We start from the raw sequence: 5,987 nt of genomic DNA on the forward strand, positions 1-5,987 counted from the left end.
TTGGAGGTCTACCACATGAAGCCCAACAAGAATCACCTAGGGTTTTATGGATTTAGATCCATTCCCAAGGTTCCTTTCAAAACCCAAGCTGGGTTTAGAATGCTTGTACTGCATAAGGCCATTCAAAATCATAAATGCACTAATGAGGGGGAGTAGAGGTTCAAAAAGGAAGGAATTAATGGGGTTCCAAGAGTTCTCAAGAGAACCCGTAAGTTTGGGATCGATCTTCATAGGATTTCCAACCCAGAGATGGAAGAGAGGAAGAGGTAGGTGAGGTCATTACCTTAATCGATGTCCTCCACCTCCACAGCCTCTCAAGCCCTCCTTCTCCAAGCCTTCAATGCTCCCATAGCTCCATGATTTGGGTAGGTAGAGAAGTGAATGGGTTTTGAGGGTTAAGTCTTAGGTATTAAAACTAGTCTCTATCCTAGGGTCTGTTTGGCCTGGAGCTTATTAACCCAAAACCCAATTAAAAGACTTATTTAGCCAATGGGTCCACCTAAAGGCAACCCATAACCCAAGGAAAGACAAGGATGAAGCCACCCTCGTTCAAGAGACAGAACTAGAATGTCTGAAGTAGGAGGTGTAGGTCCCACACAAGGAAATTACACAAAACCCAAAGACAACACAGGCGGACTAATAGATGGATGCAATGCTGATGAGTCCGCTGCTGCTATAAGGGCAGAAACACAAGGGAAAAGGGTCGGGCTTTCACCCATGCTTCGGGGTCGACTAGAGTAAGACTTAACACCATTCATAAGATTAAATCTTACCCCTGGACCGTCACGACATGCCCTTCATGATCTCGAACAACTTCCCGATCGCAATACTAAGCTCATCTCCAAAGGAGGTATCTAACAACGGGGACACAGGGTAAGCCTTTTGATACTCCTCACTTTGCGGACTCATCCTGGGAGAATGATCGACGAAATCACCATCGATAAATCTTCCCCACTGTCGGTTCATGAACCTCTCTTCCATAGGCAGACCCGTGATGTGGTCACAATCTTGTGACTAGGTTTGACCACAAGTGAAAATAACTCACCAGCATACACGAAAGCAGAATCTACATGTCACACTAGAGAAACATTATTAAATATTAAATCCTGGCGTGGGTGTAACATTCCCAGTCCGTAACTTGATACTTACCTAGTGATCTGGACAGATCATAGCCTATCCATTGAGTCATTAGTCTCTCCCCATCAGTGGGATAAATTTGCGGGTCCTAGACCCTTATCTAGGTGGTGGCTACTATTTACCCATCTACCCCCTTAGAAGGGTATCAGGTTACATGATTAGGATTTACCGATGAGATCCGGTTCGCATGAGAACTGAAACCCTCCTATCGGGGGATGTGGATTTTCATCCATGGTTCTTACACGTAGAAAATTGGAAGCCTTTGATAAATTTAAAGAATTCCAAGCCGAGGTCGAAAGACAGCTCGATAAACGCATCAAGTCCTTACGATCAGATCATGGAGGGGAGAATCTATTGGATGAATTTAATGAACATCTCATATCACAAGGGATAGTTAGTCAATTAACTAATCTGGAACACCACAGCAAAATGGTGTATCCGAATAACGTAATCGAACTCTATTGGATATGGTTCGAACGATGCTCACTTATAGTAAGCTACCTCTCTCTTTTTGGGGGTTCGCCTTAGAAATGACTATTTATATCTTGAATAGGGTTTCATCTAAGTCTGTAGCTAAGACACCCTTTGATTTATGAAAGGGCATAAGCCCAACATTCAACACCTTAGGGTATGAGGTTGCATAGCACCTGTGCAGAAGCAACAGACAGACAAGTTGGAATCCAGGACTTCAAGATATTTTTTCTTAGGCTATCCTAAAGGCACAATAGGTTACTACTTCTATGACCTGGTTGACCAAAAGGTCATTGTAAGTAAACACGTCACATTTCTGGAGGAAGAAATATTGACCAGGAGGTCTGAACTTGTAGTCATTAAAGAGTTATTGGATAACTCAGAGACTTCAATTCTAGAAGTGAGATCAATTGACATATCCACTGAAATACCAACACCTCAAGAACCTTGACGCAGAAGGAGGACTGTTAGACCACCCACCAGGTTTACTTTTCTCACCGAAGAAGAGCAAACAGTGGAAGAGTTCCACATGGTGTCGGTTGAATCGGATGATGATCCGATAACATACTCTAAGGCTCTTAAGGATGTTGATGCCACTATATGGCTGGAGGCAATCCGCTCTGAAATCGATTCGATGCATTCCAACAAGGTCTGACTCTGGTTGATCCACCACTTGGTGTTAAGCCGATTGGATGTAAATGGATCTTCAAGAGGAAGAAGGGCGCGGATGGAAATGTTGAAATATTCAAAGTAAAACTAGTGGCAAAGGGCTATACCTAGAAAGAGGGTATAGACTATGAGGAAACCTTTTCACCAGTGATGATGATGAAGTCCATCAGGATTTTATTGGCTATCGCCGCATACTTTGATTATGAGATCTGGCAGATGGATATGCAAACTGCATTTCTGAATGGATTTCTTCAAGAAGAAATCTACATGCAATAGCCAGAGGGGTTCTCTTCCTTGGAGGAAGAAAGAAAGGTAAGCAAATTATAGAGGTTCATCTATGGACTGAAGCTGGCTTCTAGAAGCTGAAACATCAAGTTTGATCAATCAATCAAATCCTTTGGTTTTGATCAAAACATGGATGAACCATGCATTTACAAGAAGATCAGTGGGAGTGCAGTATGTTTTCTTATTTTATATGTAGATGACATATTGCTGATGGGTAACGATGTAGGGTTTCTTTCATCAGTGAAACAGTGATTGTCCACAATGTTCTCGATGAAAGACCTTGGTGAAGCTAGCTATATCCTTGGGATCAAACTCGTAAGAGATTGCCAGAAAAGGATGCTAGGCTTATCACAGGTTACCTTTATAGACAAATTCCTGGCCAAATTTAGCATGGAGAACTCCAAATGGGGAAGTGTCCCTTTTCGACATGGAGTCAGTCTTTCCAGATCTCAATGTCCCCAGTCTCAGACGGATGTTGAAGAGATGAAGAGGATTCTTTATGCCTCTGTAGTAGGGAGTCTTATGTATGCTATATTGTGTACGAGGCCGAGGCTAGACATTTTCTATGTAGTAGGTATCGTAAGTCGTTACCAATCTAATCTTGGACGAGAGCATTGGAGTGCTGTCAAGAATATCCTCAAGTACCTGAGAAGGACTAAGGACTATTTCTTATTTTTTGGATCTGATCAGTTGTCAGTTCTGGGTTACACAGACTCAGATTTCCAAACTGACAAGGATGACAGAAAATCCACGTCTGGGATGGTGTATCTAATGGGTGGAGATGTCATTGTGTGGCGGAGTGCAAAATAGAAATCGACGGCCAATTCCAATTTTTAAGAACACCTTGCAGCATGTGATGCAGTAAAAATAAGGTGTTTGGGTTAGGAAGTTCCTAACATTTCTAGAGTAGTCCCTGATCTTGTCAAATGCCCTATTCCCTTGTTATATAACAACAAAGGAGCAATTGCACAAGCAAAGGATCCTAGGCTCATAAGAGGAACAAGCATGTGTAGCGGAAGTATCACCTCATCAGAGAGATTATCCAGCAGGGAGACGTGAGTGTCTCCAAAGTGGACACAACTGAAAATGTGTCAGATGCCATGACAAAGGGTTTGTCTCCTGGAGTGTTTGAAAAACACATGGAGGGCATGGGTTTAAAATGTATGGGAAATTGGCTTTAATGTACAAGTGGGAGATTATTGGATTTCTGTGTCCATCAAACCCGGTTTGGTTCGGTTCAATCCGATTTTACTTTGTATTGAACCTTTATACATTTTGGTTTAATATTATCACATGCGATATAAACTTTTGGAGCATAATGTGTCCGTAAGTATTACTTAAAATGGTAGTCACAATTAGGGTTTGGACTGGGCACCCTTATCATATGGTCGTCGCATTGGGTATGCCTAGACATGTGATGTCAGGGTATGAATGCGAGCACTCACATGATCGATGTGTGTATTGGCAAAGAATCTACTTTGTCGATTCCCTCATATATTACTGCCAGATGTAGGATGGGATAGACATGTGTCACTGAGACCCTGTACCTGAGGGAACCCTGTCATTGCAAAGTGTGACCGCATTCTTTGGTTCATCAATGACTGAGACTCAAGTGAGTCACAGCCGGTGTTCTGGGAATGTGCGAACACTTTATGAGTGAAGGAGTTACTCAACATGGTCACCACTGCCCGATTGGGGAACACCGAGATTGAAGTTGTCTGTGTATGGTCGGATCAAAATCTGGATCTAGTGCCGTTTTGGAAATGGTTTTTACAAAACCTATTTTACATAAAATAATAGATTATATGTAGTTATTTGAATAAAATGTTTTGTTGAGTTTTGCAGGACCCGATCAGATACATAGACACTCTTATATAGACATGTACTATGCAATGGGGTTTGGCAGTACAAGTGTACATGCCCTGGATTCCATAATGATGGTGTTGATTAGTGGAGGGGTTGGACATGATAATTTATTATCATGTAGGGAGTTATTTGGAATTTGCTAAATAATTGGTTTTTTATTTAATTAATGGATATGGTGCTAATTATAATTATCCATAAATTAAAATAATTAATTAATTATGACATTCCCTATTAGATTCTGCTTCTTCACCAATTTGAAGCACTTTGAGTTTAAATAGGACTACCAAACAAGTAGTGAGAGAGTCAGAGTCTCACTAGGATTTCTTTTTCCTATCTAGGGTTTTTGGAAACCCTAGTATTATATAATACCCAAAAACGCAGAGGGGAGCAGTAGTGCTCCACGTTTTTGGTTGCACCCCCCCCCCCTCTTGGATGGTTTTTGGTTCCCCTCACTCTTGTGATCTCTTCTTCTCCTTCTTCTTGCTTTCTACTTTGTTTGAGAGTTAGGGTTTTGGCAACCCAGATTAATGCTTGAAGAATTGAAGAGCATCTAGGATTGGCTTGAAGAACCTTGGCTGCACCATTGGAGGTTCAGATTTGTTTGCTTAGAGTGCTCATCGGAGGAAGAACCATTGTCTATTGGAAGAGCAACACTTGAGGCTCATCAGGTTAGCAATTCTGTGTTAATTCCTATTGATTTAATTATATTGATTATTCATGGGATGTGAAAGTGATCCGAATCGATTGTTTTCAGCTGTGCATTCGGGTGTGGGATGGATCCCTCTATCCATGACATGGTATAGAGATGATTTTTTCTCTATGACATGGATCCCATTAATTTTATGGGACGTCAAAGAGATGGATTACGCATTGGTTTTTCATACCAAACCCTAATAGGGTTCCAGTAGGGCACTATGGGCGACCATGGAAAACCCTAAAATTGAAAATAGGATGCCCAAGCCAGATTAGGATGCCCTAGGCCAACCCTAGGTTTCCCTAGGGGCAACCCTGGATTTCCCTAAAATAGGGAACTCAAAACATATTTTTTTTTATTGGTTTCCCAAGGTGAACTACCATGATCCCATGGACCGTAGCATCGACCTACACCTCCCCCTGCTTATATGCATGCTCCTCTCTTATCTCCTGACATTGAGGTCTTGAGGGTTGGGATCACAGCTTCGGAGCTGGTTGTGGTAAACAAAATTACCAAGACTTTCTTTATAGGGAGACAGTCTGTGTTCGCTTGACCCGGGAGGGTGCTGTGGTATTTCTTTTAATCTTATCTCCCTATGTGACATTTTCTATTTTTTTTTTTTTTTTGAAAATTGACAATCTTGTCTCTTCTTTTCTTTCTTCCTTTTTTGTAGTACCCAGGTCGTCACCTGATTCCTGGCGAGTATAGATTGCCTCCCTCACATGGCTGCAGTGTGAGCTCTTGCCCTTCCCATGCTGCTGGTGCTGACTTACCTATCGTGCAGATGGGTGATCTCATCCCAGGGTACAGGGGGTGGACCATCCCTTCTAGGTTTGATATCAATCTCAAGACCATCCTCCCTGCC

The sequence above is a fragment of the Telopea speciosissima genome, chromosome 7 (assembly GCF_018873765.1).
Source record: "Telopea speciosissima isolate NSW1024214 ecotype Mountain lineage chromosome 7, Tspe_v1, whole genome shotgun sequence".
In the NCBI taxonomy this organism is placed as follows: Eukaryota; Viridiplantae; Streptophyta; class Magnoliopsida; order Proteales; family Proteaceae; genus Telopea; species Telopea speciosissima.